Raw genomic sequence first — 18,158 nt, forward strand, 5'->3', positions numbered from 1 at the left:
TGACCACACCAACCTGTCAAGGACAGCTGCCCACCCGCAACAGAGGAAACGCAAGGATCCGCTTTAACTTCACATCTTCATCTGTGGGGGGATATCACAGTTACCGTCTGAATCGTTCAAAGTTTAAAAGTCAGCACACATCTCGTGTGATAGTAAACAAAGATGCTCAAGTGGGATTTTCCAGTCACACACACACACACACACACTCCCACACACAAACAGGCTGTCACCTGGTTCGAGCAAATCAGTGATCATTAACTTGTGCCACTAACACATGATGTGACAGGAAGGTGGAAAAACACCTGCCTCCAGGTCTGCTGCACTCCATCCTTCCTCTAACAGAGGACACTGAACCCAGATTTGTTTTGCAATATCATGTGATGTGCAATGTTAGCGCTCTTGGACTCACTGAGGAGTGTGTTCATTGGGTAATCTGGAGAAGTGTCTGTGTTGTTGATGCTCGTATGTGTTTTCTCAGCTGCTGCTCCACAGTGCAGCCGGCCGAGCGTTGTGGGCTGGTGGGCTGGTGCGGGGTTCCTCGTTGGATAGGTCACTGGAGTTCAGCTCATTTTCACTCCTCTGCAACCGCAGAGGAACATGTTGCATAATGGACGAAATGCAAATGAAATGGCATCGAGGTCTGCCTCAGCCTCTTTTTGAGCACTCCTCTGCTCCCCGCACAGCTAATATGAGAATGGATTCGATTGGATGGAGTTAATCTGCAGCACTTGAGGAGTGAATCAGTCTTTAGGTTGGATGTATATCCCACCGTGGCGATTATATAACAGCAGCAGAGAAGGTCCTACAGGCCTGCTGAACCAGTTCTCTGCTCAAATGAACCCCACCGCCTGTTATGTCAGAACGTAGATGCTCAGCTAATGATAGAAAAAAATCAATAGACACGGACTGCTGCAATTATGTGCCGTGTGTGTGGGCGTGTGTGTGTGTGCCTGGACATGCTCTATTTATAGCTGCCAGTGACAGGGTGTCTGCATGCTTTCAGACAAATCAAATGCAAGGCAGCAGGTCAGGATTGAGTGCATCTCCCTCTGGTCCCTCAGCGAGCGACTTCATCAAACTTAGTTTGATCAATTTTCCGCTTCAACTTTATTCTTGCGTGAAGAATTTGAATTTAAGCCACTATCAGAACGACGATCTAGAAATTACGATTCAGATTCATCTGGAGGGATTTCTAACAATATAAACTCAAAGGCATTGCCATCTCTTAGCTGCCTCTACTAAATGTGCGTCCATGTAAATTCCTGTCCTCTGTACCAGTTTGCAGAGGACAAGGTCTCCCAGGCTCCTTCCAGGTCATTCTTTAATTTTGTGCTTAAATATTGTCTATGCTCACCTATTGCCGCAAGGTTTCAGTGGGCTATTGCTTCACTCCAATAATCATTAGGCGAGAGGCAGGGTATGTTCTGAATGGGCCTGAACGCAGTCCTTTGAAAAAATAAGTTGGAACGCTTTAACTTTAAGGCAGCTATAGCATGGCCTTAGGAATTATCACCAAAAATGTAAAAAAAAAAGATCATCATTGCACTCTGAGCCAAAAACGTTTCTGATGAGAAGAAGTGGAAGACATTTTAAAATGTTTTCCTAACTTTACTAAAATCCAACACAAGTAGCCTGATGTGAAATAAGTACATTTGATTTTGACTGCAGGTTCTAGCATACACTATTGTAATGCAACATTTCAGCATCAACAACTCACATCACCTGGGCGTTGTTTGCTATGTGAATCTATCCTCCGGTGTATCAATAAGGGCATGAGTGCCGGCAAAAGCAAACAGCAGCAAACCAGCAGAGACTCCTGTGAGCACATGGAGTTCATGAGCTGCTGTTTGCTGCTGCGTCTTTCTCTAATAGGCAACCCACTTATTTCAAAATGGACTGGTTGTAAAATTGCAGGCCACGGTCAGACTTCGGGGGTAAACACAGCCCAAATAAACCGATGAATGTCATGTACTATCTGATAAGTAAATAGACTCAGGGGCCACTGTCTCAGAACTCAGAGATTTCACCATATAAAGTGAAATGCGTCACACGTGCGAACAACAGAGCGAAATAGCCAATCTGCATGAGTGGAAACTGTGACCTTTTGTTGACCCAAATCTGCTTTGAAAGCACGTTGTTTGGAACAAAATACCATAAAAAACTCAACTGAAGGCAGCTTCAGAGCGCTGCCTTCGGTTAACAGTCGTATTGTTTCATTCAAACGTGTTATGAAATGTCTGGTACCTACCTGACATTTCGGAGCGTTATGTCAAGCTGATAAATATCTTGTGTCACATTCGTCTTTGTGAGGCTCCGTCCAAAGGTCAGTAACCAATGACAGCGATGTGGACACCTGAGCTGCTGCGCTGTATCAAACACCTGGCATCATTAACCGGACACCTTTCCAGATTTAGTTAGAGAAGATGTTTATGAAGATGTTATCAAATAAATTTTAACTCTATAATTGTGTTTCTTTTAAATGATAAGCCTTATCTAATCTATCCCACTGGGTTTTATAAGGCTAAGAAGAGATTGTGCATAAATACTGAAAGCAATTTAGATATGTTGAATTTGCGTCACCTTCTGATGAAGTAATAGAGCTCTCACTGCATTGTCTTCTTTCCACGAGTTTCTGGGCTTATACGGAGCAATTTGCTCTTCAGTTATTCTAACTTCTCAGAATAATTTCCTTTGATCACCAAAGGATGCAAGGTTTAAATGGTAAATGGTATTACCTTCCTCATGAATCTCCTTCATTAGAAAGATTTGCACTTGTTGGTGTGACACCAACAAGTGCAACAGAGGCTAAACAACAGAGGCTGCATTCAAAACTGCAGACTAAATAGTTTGCAGTACGCACAATGCGCTGTTTTCCACAGCTAGTGTTTTCTAAAGATCAGCATCTACTAGGTAGATAGATAACAGTTTCTGTTGCAAAATCATCAAGAACTGGAGCAAATTTATTTTTTTTCATTTTATTTCCATTTTTGCTTTTGTTGCTATGGAGGAGTAACATCTTTTTTTTTTTTATCTCTCATAGTGACTTTGAGGTGTTACTTTTTCTCTTAATATTTATTGTTTTAGACAAACATGACTTTCAAGGAGAACAACCTTTTGAAATATTTTTTATGCAGTTTCTTGATAATCTATAAGAACCCAAGAAAGGCAACTATCAAAATCTTTTAATATATATTTTTTTTTGGTCAAAATGTGGTGGATTAGTCGGTAGTTAAAGTTTGTTTTGGCTATAAAAGCTTAAAAAATTGTATAACATATGGAACTTTAAAATATCACTAAACCCAAGTACAGTTAGTATAAAGCTATAGATTTTAAAAAAAATGTTTGTACATGTTGTGGGAAAACAAAAGCTGCACATTGCAAACTGTGTCAGCCCCACTGACAGTTCCAAAAATAAGAGACTGTATTTAATGCAAAATGATTTTTAAAAGAAGAGAACATATCAGAACATTGTACCGTCTAAAAAAGATGCAAATGATTTTATTTATTTCTGTCCAACATTAACATCCATATCAACTGGAACAGAAGTCGATAAATGCCATCAACGCCTGCTGTGATTTGACCAAGACAACATTGTGACCTTTTGTGCTAAGGATAAACAACAGATTGCAGAGAGTTTTACTTATTTTCTGATTAGAAGTTTACGATCATGGTCACAGGCACAATTATTATGTTAACTTTAGCTTTCTAAAGCTTTATCGAAACCGTTTCCTTTTCGGGGTGGATTTGGTTTAAAGCTGACAATCAGTCCCGAAGTTTAAATTTACTGTGGCTGTTCAGACAGGATCAAAATTATACATACAGACTAATGCACTCACATTGATATTTTAATGAAAGCTCTCATAAAGCTGCAGCAAAACATATCTTTTTAGTAGCAATCAAAGGTTCTAGGCTTCTTTCTTGGTTGGTAGTTAGACACTTTGATGACTACAGTTTCAGCTTTTATGCTCTAGAGCAAAGTTGAGACTTGCAGGTTACTGAGTCGTTTCCTAACAGCCTAGCCAATGTCCACTTTAGGTCAAATGGTTGAAACCTGGCTAATTATGGGTGTTTTAACAAGAAAGTGAAACATATTATCATCCATAAGGGGTTTTGGCATGAATAAAGTAGGTTAACGTTAGGTTTCAATTGTTTTAGGGACAAAAGTTAATCATCCAGTAGAAATTTTGGCAAAAGGATGTATTAAAATTATATAATCTGTAATAAAATAATGCAGAAAGACATTGTGCTGCTGCTGAGACATTTTAATCCCCGGTCCCCCTACATATATAGGCCTCTCATCTCCTATAGCAGAGCCCTTCCTTTCAAGGAAGACTCGCTCAACCTTTCAACTATATGCCATGAAGACTTGGAGAGACAAGTTATTCAGAGACAGGGAAGCATAATTACCAACCAGCTGTCAGACAGAGTGGTACAAAAGAAATCCAGACACCAAGGCAATGACACGAGGAGAACAAATGGGTTGAAGAAGCTAATGAGGGACTATCAAGGGGGGTTCACCAAGGAGACATGCCACAGTGGGCAAGAACGCAGCCAATCTGATTAATCTAGTCACAAATCATGCGGTGGAAGTGTTGGAGAACAACTCTGTAAAGTGTTAACAACAGATGCATTTGAAATAATAACAGTAATAATCAAAAAGAAAATGAAGAAAAAGGACAGATTTACAATGCTATCATAGGGGGTTTCACAAAATATGTTCAGCTACACTGTGTTGTGAAAAGGATATTTCAGATTTTTGTTTGCTTTGTTGCCCATGCAGTAACTAGAACTGGCTCAAAAGAAAAAGTAAAAGTTTTGCACATTTTGCTTAGTGGAAATCTGGACCTGAATTTGATTGATTGCTATAGCGTAACCTTAAACAAGCTTGAGAATCGCTCGGTTTGGCTAAGTTAAAACAATTCTGCAAAAGAGAGAGACAGAAACCCCTCCCAGAGTTAATGGACATTGTCACAACCAGATATAATGTTTAAGGGCAAAATGCAATTTCACATTTAACCTGGACAGATTGGATAGCGTTTTCCTTTAGAAACAAAATGCTCATTACAAATGTGCAGTTTCTTTTTCTTCAGGCTGTTTACATCTGCTATCAAATTTTATTTGATCATCTGACACACTGAGGTGAGGCAAAGAAAACAAAAATAGAACAACTCTGTTGTGGGAGTTTTTCAAAGCACTGCATTTAGTGCAGCCTATTTTAAAAAATGTTCTACTTTTAAATCTCTGTCAATTCATACAAGGTAGCCAAAGTTTCCTGGGTAAGTGACCTGCAACTTATCATCTTGTCTGCATTATCATGATACCTTTGTATTCACCGAAATAATGATAATAATAATAAAATATACAGACAGGTGGATGTTTTACAGTCTGCAGCAGCTATAGCCATTTTCTCAGCGTTCTCCCTTTACACTGTTTTTGCTCCCGCTGGCCATTATTGAAAATAAACACAAGTGAAATTCTTGGTTGTAAATGAGGTGGGCGTGACGGCCTGGGTTCAGTGGGTTCGCAGTGAGGAAGTCTTTGACTCTGGGGAGGAATTTTAGTTCTCAACAGAATGTGCTATTGTTCCCCTTTGGGATTGTCATGGAGATTACTCTGCAAAGACAGAGGAAATACCTCCCAGCATGCAGCGGGGCCTACTTACAGTTGTTGCTCATTTCGACATTTCCATTTCATGTGGAAAGATGTTAATTCAGGGATTAACAGAAAACATTTAAATAGATAATAAACATTTTTTTCTTGAAGGTCTTTTTTTAAAGTATTACATATTTCTTGAATTTCTGACAGTGGTAAACACATTGCTCTGCAAAACACATTGTTCAATGAACATTTTCATAATGGGCTTTAATATTTATTTTAAATAATGAGGTTTATTTAGGCTAAATTCTGGAATTTGTGAAATTCCAGAATTTCACAAAGTTAAAAATGAACTAGTTCACGTTGATAGTTCACCACTCAAACAGGATCTAGTTCTTATTTCTAGTAATCTAAGACAGTTTTCGTAATTTGACTGAAATGAGGTTGAAAAATATGTATGTCATGACATCATTCACAAGTCATGGATTATCCCATTGCCTAGCAGCCATCTTATTCTTTCATATTATCTTTTCTCCCGCAAACTTTATTTTATTAACACAATTGCCAAACTCTCATTCATATATCTTAATAGTTTACCAGCAGAACTCAAAATTTTCCCACAAAAACATTCAGTTTGGGCAATGTTTGTAGTTGTCACTTTTAACCCGATTATTATCATCAATTCAGGGGGAAGAAGGTTTGCCAGGAGTTTTTTTTCTCTTTTTCTCGCCATTTAGCGTTCTAATGTCGATCTAAAAACCAATAATAATAGTAAAAACCGAAAGCTGCATCTGTCTTAGGCAAAACCACTCAAATTGTTTATTTGTTGGCCAATTCTACAACAATAAAGTAAAAAAATATTTTGGTCATAATCAGGGCAACCCACTACGATGTTCTTCTCTGATGAAATCTAGACTCAGCTTCAGGATATTAGTTCATTTCTGTTCTTTCCTACCTGCAGAACGGCTGGGCTGACGACTTGGAAACTGTAGATGATTCTCTGCTCGTCTTTCCTCCATTTCTTGTACATAAACTAAAAACCAAAAATTAAAATCAGGTAGGAAAGAACCTCCTTAGTGTAACAGGATGGCTCTAAGTGTTGAGTCTTCTGCCTTCAGTTGTTGTCTTTATCTAAAAAGCCAAATCAAAGGCGATGTCTAGTCATAGTCCAGTCTGAAGTGAGAGGAGGTGCAAATAGGCCTAAATTGGCTCTCAAAAGCCGAACTGTGCGCAAGTAGACACTCGGCCGATAACGAACGCGCGCCAGTCCAGAGAGCTCAAACTCTCATTTGTGATTGAGGCCCTTTCGATTGGGCCATGTTAAACAGCGATCTTTTTAATGTAAAGTGAGAGGAGATTTAGAAAAAGCTTGGCATTTTCATATGGTAAAAAGGCACAAAACCTCCAGTGGGTTTTTTCTCAAACTGTTCTATACACTCAAATTATTGGATGGTGCTCCTACTGACAAAATTCATGCCTTTGCCATTTCTCTCGTCGTAACGAGAAACAGAAGCAGGATGCCCTAAACGTTCAAATTGAAATTCAATATGGAGCTCTGCCTGCAGTGTTTGTGTGAGTGAGTCCAGATCTCATCAAGAAGGCTAATTTTAAAACTGAACAACTTATAATTAGCCCAGCTGAAAACAACTTGTTTTTGATAAAATTATGAATTTTTGACCAAACTAGCTTGTTGTTTTAGTGAAAAATTGTTATATTGCAGCCTGTCTTCTGTTTGTCTCACGTGGTTTTAGTTACATTATCTTTGTGATCAGTAGTGTAGAGCAGCGGGAAGGAGAAAGTCCCCCAAAAAATAACATCCAGTCCTCTTTGAGAAGGAAACGGGATTAAAAAGAAGGCTCACGAATTGGATGGATTGGTCCAATTAGGACAAAAAGTCAGGAAGTACATAAGAAAGAAAACTAGAATGGTTGTGGTTGTGGTTGAGTAGGCAAAATATTAGCAAAAAATAAAAACAGAAAATGAAGCATTTGGAAACAGAACGGGGAAGCGGCGCAGGCAGCATTGTGGCATGGTGGTTAGCCGTCCCACAGGAAGTAGATGCTGAGTTCAATTCTCTCCATGCTAGGTTTTCAATGTCTTATTATGCATATGTGGCTTTTCTGTGAGTATTCATGTTGGTCCATGAAGTCCAAAAACATTCATGCTAGAATAAATGGAGATTCTACTGCATGTAGTAGTTTTTAAAATACCTGTTTGGACTGTGTGTTTTGATGTTCTCACTATGGCACTGTAGGCTTGCACACTCACAGTCTACTTGTCTTATTTGTCAAAAATACAAAAAAACACTAGCCTTTCATTAAAAATTTAAATGGTTTAAAGGTTTAAGTCTTAATTTATTGGATTATTTTCTTTTATGTAAGAGAACAATGAAACAGTTGCAGAAGACTAGAGTTGCAAATATCAGTGTAAAACTCATAAAGCTCACATTTAAAATGCGTGTGTGTGTGTAAGTTATGCTACATCAGTTTGAAATTAGTTTTTACACAAAATATAACTCAGTTTTTCTCTGCTCCTACCGAATGCCTATGTTGTGTTCCTTGTGGAATGTCTGAGTGTTTAATCTTTGGCCCTGATTATTAATATGATGTGGAAAGAGAAAATCCCTCCATGAAGGTATGTGGCCTTGCAAATCAATCCTCTTAACTGATTAAGGTTTTATGGCAGGTTGCAGTCCTTGCATTCATGTAGTTCATCTGGCTGGAATTGTGGAACAAACTTGGATCAATGCAGATTAGGATTGTTATCAGCTGTTAGATCTGTGGAAGCGGCATTACAAAAAAATGAATGTTAACAACTAAAAGAAATGCAAAGAACTGCGTTGAGGCAGGTTTGGCTTGCAGTGCGTAGAAGAATCCAAAAGATTTAATGCAAATATCACCTGAATGATTCTGTTCTCTTCAGGTCAAAGGTAACGTGAACTTTGACACACCGTAATGGCTTTTTCCAATGTCACTTGCGTCTTTGCCCAATATGATAATGTCAATCATTCAACCTTCCTTTTTCTGCTCTTATCTCTTCCTTCTCATCTAAAGAAAGCGGGCAGACAAAACACCCAAAGTGGACTGAGCAGAAGTCAGGCTGTACTGCAGGGTAAATCATTTTCCAAGGAAATGAAAAACAGTAAAAAAAATAAATAAATAAGAAATTGGGAAAGGCAAATTTAAGTCCTCATAAACCAAATTCAAATTGTCTCCATTAGTCATGGAAAAATGACTGTGCGGGTGTGCTTGCATGCATATGCGAGTATTTCTCACTAATGCACAGGGTGTTCTTATTCAACTCATGCTCTATTTGTGGAAGTATCCATGGTGATAGTGATTTGCAGGCATGGAAAAAGGTCAAATGGACATGGGGATATGTCTATTTGGCACACTTGGTGACATCTCTGCTCTCGCTGCCAGTCTATTTACCTAATCAAACAACTGCGGGGGGCAGTGGGTTGAACTCGATATGGGTTACAAAAGTAAGGATGACATGAACGTTCTGGAAAACTCAAGATGACTGAATTATGAGGTGACCGAATAGCTGTTATGGAGTTAAGCTTGACAGCCTATAAAAAAAAGAAAGAGAGAAACAAAGAAAGAACATAATGCAAAGAGGGAGGAAAGGAGAGAAGAAGGTATAGAAGGAAAAATGGGCGAACAGAGAAGGAAGGACATCAGGAAGTTTATGAGGAGGATAAAACGACGAATAGAATGAAGGAAGGATCTGAAAAGAACAAAACATTTATCTCTTGCGAAGAACTTTTTTTTTGTTGCCCTCCTTGTGCATGAAGAAAGATTTATAAATAATGATTGACAGCTTGGTTTAAACAGTAGGGTGGCAATCTGAAATCCAAAAATACAGATGTCTTCCCTTTTCTTTTCCTTCTATATTGACCCAGGCCATAAAATACTGAAACCAAGTTACACTCTTATCCAGCCTGGGTAAAAATTCTGACAACTTGTCTGTCCCTGCAGCAGAAGCTCTTTCTCGTTCTTATTTGTTGTTTTGTTTCAGTTTCATGAGAACTGTGAGGCTACGGATTTTCTTTACATGTCTGCACCAAACTTCAAATCAATAAGTTTTTGTCTGCAGGTTTAATTTGGTGGAAACCAGAATAAAAGCGATTAGATTTGTCTTCTTTTTTTAAAATTATGACTTTCTATTTAGAAGAAAAAAAAAATCAATTGTGTGTTTCTAATTTGCAATGATCTAATGATTCTTGTTAGGTTGTGTCCATTTAAAGAAGTTAGATAAGCCTTCAGCAGATAAAATGAAGAATCACTATCAAGTATGATTAGAGTATAATTTATCTTTATTTGTTTAGTACAACTATACTTCTGTATGTCACTTTGCTTATCTAACCAAAACGATAAGACAGAGGATGGACAATAGATGAATCAAGAGAGAAAGGCAGGGACTTGGCATGGTGCAGGCAGGGTAGTTAGATAAGTGAAGGTCAGAAGCAGAGAGCGCCGTGGCTGTTGAGTTGCAGTGAGCTCTGAAATACCGCAGGCCGGAGAGACTGGGCGTGCTCCCTGCCCACACCTGACCTCAGCACCTTTTTCTCATACCCCTCTTTCTTCCACACTATGCTATTTCTATCGCTCCACAGCAACACCAAACCTCTCACTCTTCACCTCCTGACTAAAACCTGCACTCTTTGGTCTGCTAGCATGTGGTCATTTTTTTTTCTTCTTCTTCTTCTCTTTGGTTCTCAAACATCACAGATCTGCTAATGTGTGAGTGTGAGCTAGCACACAAAAAAAAACGCAGCGACTTTGTACTCATAGCCACTGTTTTGACCAGGATATATATAGATTTTACAAATTCTGTGACCTAGTTTTGTCAAAACTATTTCTACACTGATAAAACACAAAAGCTACAGCAACTTTTTCCAAGACTGAACTACTTTATGTAAATAATTCCAACAACATTTTCAAATATATGAAATATATTATTTGTGAAATATGACACACGTTGCTCCAAGTGACCTAAAGAGATTAAATATCTGCCTTTGGAGCTGCAGGCTTGGATTTAACAATCTAAACAAAAGGCTATCATGAGGTAGTTAAGATTTATAAGTTATCATGACTTTAAAGGAGATGTGCCAAATTGGTGTCCTTGGAAATCACCGTCCTGCAAGTTTTAAATGTTCAATCCTGCTGCCGAAGGCATGTCAAACTTTAGCCCCAGAGAGCCAGTGTCCTGCAGCGTTTAGCTGTGACCAAGTCCAACACATCTGAATTAAATAGCTGAATGATCTCCTCAAGCTCTCAAGCTTCAGAGTCCTACTAATGACTTCATTATGTGATTTAGACATGTTGATCAAAGACAAAGGTGGACATTAGGCTTTGGGTACTGAAGCTACACACCTCTGTCTTAAAGGGACATTTTTGTTTTTCCTGTTAGATGAAGGGTTACCTGTCATACTTATGGGTAGTCAGTATCTAACCTTAAGTAGAAAATATAGAAATTGATTTGTTTGAAAAATCAGGGAGGAATTCACTTGGGGCCATCAAGTTCCACGGTTGCAACTTTTTAAGCACTGTAGTATTACAGTACAAGAAGTATTTTTTTCACCCTGACAGTTTTGCACAAGCCTTTTTCTAATACAAGCCATGTTCATTTTGCCTAACCGCGCACATTTTGTTAAAGCAAATTGGACAGGTTTTGACCCATATTGAAGAAAAAGCTGGTTGGTCTTTGTTTGAAAGAACTCTGATGTGTGAGGAAGCAGAGACTTTTCTTTCTGCTTCCCAATGCCTTTAAAGTTGCTGAACTTTCAAAATAAAGAATGAAGAATCGTTTTCTATCGCCACAAAAAAGCAGTTTCATCGCAAGCTTACAGTGCACCATGAGACCAGTAATAAAGAGCACTTCACATTTTCCCCACAAAATCAAAAATATTTAATGTCAGTAAAACAAGCCTGAAGAAGACTCAGAAAATATAAGATCTCATTAGACGTGCTGACCCCATCCGAAGGCTCCAGGTTTTCCAGGCTGAAGCTAATTTACCACCATTAGAGCCTCGTTGCAAAGTGGAAGAGGACATTTTACAATTATGACCTTTTTAATGGCCCGTAACTCACGTATTGCATGGAGCTCACCTATTTAGGTCTTTGTTATGCCCAAACCCCATATCCCATGACTGCCCTCATCTAAAAATGTTTGCATAAGATGCAGGCACAACACTGCGGTCATGAACTAGGACACATCAACTTCCGCTGGGTATTTGTGTCTCCTTCTGTGCTTATGTACATGTCCCTTGACAAATATTTCGCTCAGAGCAATAATCCAAATGTTTGTTGATAAAATCGTTATTTTAAAATTAAATATTCTATAATTTAGATGAATTTTGTATACTGAAACATGTGCAGTAGGGGTAACCAGTAGAAACAGACTGAAATCTCTAAGTAAGAACATTTGCTGTGTAGAAAGCTTATCTTAGACATAGTGTTCAGTGCAAAAATGATAAATCCCATAAACCAGTGATCTGACCTCAGCCTCACTTGGGAACAGAGTTAAATAGTACCTACACTTCTGGTTCCCCAAAACAGACAGACAGCAGTTGTGCTGTGCTAAAACATTTCAGCTCTCCACATTAACATTCTGGGGAGCTGGAGAGTCTTTAAAACACCGATGGAGATGACTTGATGTGTGCAGTGCTGTCATGTACCCAAAGGCAAAGGCACCAGCATCTGAGGCACAATGAGACCACCTAGTCTCATGTAAACTCTTACTGTAGCCCCTATCAAACACTGTCAGCTGGCAATGCTGCCTAATGCATCTGTGAGTAGACAACTTTATCTACTGTTTTTGGCTGACTGCTGAATCCTTAAAGGGGCAGTATTATGTGTTTTCCAGGCTTAAAGTCCCAGTTTATAGCAAAATCAAGTAACTATGTTACTCTTACTTGCTATAAAAATGCTATACTGTATATATTAAGCATGACTTAAAAGACATTTTACTGCCTGATTTAATGCCTTGAAATTGGTCCTCTGTCTCTTTAAAAACTCCTGCTCTTTCTGAAACTCTGCCTTCAGGAAGTCGTCACAACATCGCTCCTCTATTAGCCTTTTAAAAACATTTTTACCAAGCGTTTCACTGAGAAGTAGCTCATATAATGAGCTCAGCAGATGCCCAGTTCCACCAGGTATTTGCTAATTTGCAGCTGGCTAGTCTGAAGGAGGTGAGTGGGGGAGCCGTGGGGAAAGGCGGAAGCTCCGAGGAGGAGCTGCATCTCACAGGCGGTGCTAGGTCCAACCAGGCGTTTTGCATAGCTGAATGGTTGTCATGGAGATTACTCATTTCTATGTATTTTGTTAGTATTTTCTTTGATAGGCCAACATAAAGTAGAAGAGCAAATAAATCACTATACTTTATATATGTATTTAACTTTATTTACCCTGATACCACTAAAGAAACTCCAGTCCAATTCAATGTCTTTAACCTTTACTTTTATTAAAAAAGAAAGACACACAAACATGCATGCACACACATGCAGACAATTTAAAGATGAACTTAACATGCATGTTTTTATATGCTGGGTGGAAACAGGAAAGAGCCAACTCACGCACTCACTTGGTGCTGGTGCAGAGTCTATCTGTGGGTAAAGGTCTTCTGAAACACGGCAGAAAAGGGGAAATTATTTGGAAGTTTTATTCCTTAAAGCTCACCTCTTTTTCAATGTCACCATGTTCTTTTTAAAAGGTTAATTAGATGAGACCAATTGGGGCAATGACTGAGGCCTAACAGCGTATCGTCCACAGATTCAGAATACATTAAAACACTTACGGAGACTTGCCAGTTTGCGCTTTGGGCTTTCCATGCACCAGCTTTGCTCAGGGGTAAAACACTAAACCCCACGTTGCTTCTGATGTACTGCCAGCTGGTTGCATGGCAGCACTGTTGTCTATAGCAATGAATGGGGATTTCATTGCAAAGTTGAAAAAGAGTTGCTTCTGAGCAGACATCTTACCGTTTCGTCAAAAAAAAAAAAAGTTTCTCTGTCTGTGAAGGAACTGTAGCACAAGAGCTCACCTTCCGTTCCTGTTTGCTTTGTTTTTCCTCCTCTTTCTCTAAAAGCTCAAGTGTAATCTTTGTTCTGAGCTGCTCACAGTTGAAGGTAACCCGTTGTTTACAGATTAGGCTCTGTTCCTTCGACAGAACAGGCTGACCCAAATTGCTGAGGTCACATGGAGCAGAAAAAACAGAGATGATACTGAATTGGCTTGTTTTCCGTGAGGTGTGCGCGCGCGTGCGATTGCTGGCTGCACACCTGCTTATGTGAAAATGTTCCAGCTACGACCCTCGCAGCAAGCTCGGGGGTCACTGTCATGTGTGAGTGTGTAGGGATCCTGTTGTGAGAGTAAAGTATTGTGTTTCTTTTTCTTATTTATTAGCTGCTTATATAAGCACCAGCAGGGGAAGGAACAACCTGAGACAGGAGTAAAGGGCACCAAGCTTAGAAACGCAAGCAGGGTAGTGTGTCTAGGTCGGAGGTGGTGCAAACGGCAAATAGGTGAAAAACAGACAGAAATATCGATTGGAGTGATTGTTTGAATTAATGTAAGAAAAAAACAGAAGAGACTTTTTAAAAAACTATTGAATCCTACCATCTTAGCATGAAAACTTTTCCGTAATGCCGATCAAATAAATTTTTAAGAACTGATATCTTTGCATATTTTTGCATCTATTTCACTAATGTTAGCCAGTCAGAGCATTTGACTAATTGATTACTTGTGTTAGCGTGTGTGTATGCTTCTTGAAGATGTGTGAACTAGACAAACACATATTTAGCTGCATTTTTTATTACAATACTCTGACTGGTGGTTGAGCCTTGAATGATTACTGCATGATGTGTTGCAACTCCCAAGAAATCAAGTGAACAACTCATGAGGCTGCATTGCTACCAAATCAATACAAGTATAAAACAAATATTGCCTCAACTATGGGATGAAATATAATTTAATTCCATGCTATACCATGCAGACACTCTGTCTGTGCTGATTAGGATTTACCCACCTCTGTGTGCTGCATGCCCCTTGGGGGGTTTCTACATATTTAACTTAACAACATAATGGCCTATTGTGATTCGTTATAGAACACTGAATATTTATCCACAGAGGGTTAGGCGATCAATAAGTATGGAAAATAAGAAAAAGTAACGAAGCATGTCATGACGCAGGAGAAACATGGAAGTTCTACACCAATTACCCCAATTTATATATATATATATATATATATATATATATATATATAGCGTCATGGCGAAAGCCATAGTGCTCCACTTGTGAAAGTAAATATATTGGGCCTCACCTTAACACTCATACAACAATTCTGACTGCCACACTGTTTGGACATGTTAAAAAAACAAAGAAACAAAAAAAAAATATCCATACCATTCAAAGTACACATACTCCAGCATCCAGGTTGTTTCCAGACTGTTTTCAAAGTAGAGGTCACCTCAGGTTAGCATACCAAACCTAAAAGCATAATAATATTTTCATAGTTTTATTATCCTATTGGCTTAGATTATTTGAAGAAGAAAAACAAACTATCATGCAGAATTTAAGGAATCGCTTTCTGCAACAGATCTTTTTCAAATTATTTATAATAATTGTACTTTAAAGCTATTTTACTCATGGAGAATGATGAACAGATTCTTCACATTTTTTAAATATTTTGTACCGAAGAGGGTGCAGCTTTATTTATAATGGCCGTTGCTTTCACTGGTCCCCAACTCTTATACTTTATTTTCTTTGACAAGTTTCTGAAATTGACCACAGCTACGCCTAAGCCCTTAACAAAGCCCTTAACAAACAGCACGGACAAGCTGAGGAGGTAATTCAACTATCTCCTGTGTAAGACTCTGGTGTGTTGAAGTGCAGACGTGTAAATTTGCATTGATGCATATACATGTCCATGCATTGAACACTCTAGTTCCAACCTCTAAACTACACTATGTTCGGTCAGTTGGAGGTTCTAAATTGCCCTTTTAGTGTGAGCGTGTTCATGTTGTCTGTCTTGTGTGTCTCTGTGTTGGCCTGGGATGAACCAGCGACCTCTCCGGGGTATACCCCGGATATCGCCAAAAACCACTGGAGTCAAACATCCTTGAGACCCTGCAAGGATTAAATAAAAAGCAGTATTAAAAAGTGGTTGGAGGACTGTTTTCTCCCAGGCAATCTGGCTTACTGCTGACCCAGTCAGTGTCTTTACTGCGATCTAATTGGCAGAATGGTTGCCTATTTAGCTTCTTTTTTTTAATGTAACTTGTATCAGCCATTTTCACAGTCTGCCTGCAGGGCTGCACTTTCTGTTGCAGAGAATGGGATGTTCCAGAGTTCCAGACCATGCTAGGACAGAAAAGATTTTGGTTGCTAGTAGAGGAAAAGAAAAGATTCAGACAGAAAAAAAAATACAACTGGGAGGAGAAAACAAAAACAAAAAAAAGAAGCAAAATGCTGCAGCCCTCCCCTGATTTCCACCTCTCTCAGGCAGTGCTGACTGTAGCAGTGCCTTCCCCTCCCTTCCCTTCTCCTCACTGAGTGAAACTGGGTTTACATAACACACTGCAGTCTGTGATAACGCAGCACACACCACTGCTGATGGCACTTGCTCTTTAAAGGCAACACACACACACATTTCCATTCAGTGTAGTCAAATTTGAATTCTGCATCTGTCACGAGGTGATCAAGCTGTAGGTTGAAGAGACGCTTCTTCAGTCTTCTACGCACAGACCTGTTGTGAGTTAACGATGGGAAAGTTCACGTTTCCAGGGATGCGCTGCCCACCGCAGCCTCATTATGAATTTTTTAAGGGACTTTCAAACACTTGATAATATGAACAGCTCTGTTAAAACACTGCAGTCCTGAGTAGATGGCACATAGGGGGAAGATGCAGACATTTTATGTAAGCGAGTAACTTCTCCACTCTGGGCTGCTGCAGCCAGATCTGTCTGGACAGGGTGGTGAGACCGGTCCCATTGGAGGACTGTCGTCCGACTCTGCTTGTCTGTGTGTGTGCGTGCGTGAATGAAAGAGAGAGAGAGATGCTGTGCGTCATTCTGGCAGCTGAACATGAATCAGTAACCACGGGTCTTGTTCTCTCCTTTCTCCTCTTACTGTGCGGCTCAAAGGGGATCAAGTCACAATGCCTCACCTCGCTGGGCTCCAACAGCTGGAGCACTGACGTCGATAACTGAGCTGCATACCTGCTGATGGTCCTGCCACAGCTTCAGGATCTGCCGGAGGGTAAACAGTATGATGCTACCATTAAAAAGATCCAGCCAGGTAAAATGCTTCTGAAGGGGGTTATTATCTCCCACAGATCGCCCTTCTTCTAAACTGCCTGATATGCCCTGCTTGAACTCCAAGCTTTTACTCAGTTACTTAACAACATTAGCAGTTGCATAATACATGCCTATGTCAATGTTCATCACACGGTACAACTTGACTTGTGCCATGTGACGAAAGCGCTTCACTTTTCACTACATATAGGACTCGGTTCTCGAGGATCACTTTGTGAGTTTGTAACGAGCTCGGTGAAATTCTTTGAGTATCTTTTCAGACGGAGCTTGAACTTATCCTACCTGAGTGGATAAGGACAATTTGCACCTTCTACAAATTAAACGAAACTGGTGTCAAACATTTGTACTGCAGCAGCAAAGATTTTTGTATGTGCAGCTGACATTTTAAAGATATTTAAAAAAATGTCCAGAGGTTGTCAAAGGTCAGACAGCCCAAACAAATTTGGTGTCACAAGAATCTCTGCTGCACAAATGCAGCACAATTAATTCATATCAACTTTGTTTGATTTTATTTATGTTGGGGGTCGAGGCAGGTTCTTCAATTTCTTCAAACAACTTTACTCAGGTCCTGTTTTCACAAACATTCTGATCCTTTTACAAAGCCTTATGCAAGATAGAAAATGAATGTACGCATTATGATTTCCTGTGAATAATAGGATGGCTTGAGCTGAATCAGGCAGCATCTCAGTCAATTATTTTGAACTAAGAGTCTAAATGTAGTTAGTTCATGGTAATTTCTCTCTAAAGGATTTAAAAAGTAATAGTGCTGAGAAACAGGGAATACAAAGAATAACTCCTCTGAAATGTAGCCTTCATGATAAACATTCGCTTTCTTTAGCTAAAGTACTATTTCATACAGCATTACAAATTTGTTTTTATTTTTTTCTCATATATCCCCTAAATACCATAGTGTTTCTTTTTAAGACATCTTCGACATCAAGGTATTTAGGATTTTAGGAAAAGTCAGAGTATATTCTGCTGGTTAAACCACAATTTTTTTGTTTTGTTTTAGAAATATGACCTTATTTACGGGAAATATGTGGGCTTTCCAACAATATGACAAAATTTACCAGGAAGAATTGCTACAATAAACAAAAGGTCAACCAAACACAATTTCCCTTATTTGTTACGCTAACTACATGTAGGGTAAAAAAACACTTTTACATTAAAAACATCAACTTGATAAAGTTAAGACAGCAATGTTTTTTCCAGAAACCTAATGTCATCTACTCTGGGAAAGAGAAGA

This window comes from Xiphophorus couchianus, chromosome 4 (assembly GCF_001444195.1).
Source record: "Xiphophorus couchianus chromosome 4, X_couchianus-1.0, whole genome shotgun sequence".
NCBI lineage: Eukaryota > Metazoa > Chordata > Actinopteri > Cyprinodontiformes > Poeciliidae > Xiphophorus > Xiphophorus couchianus.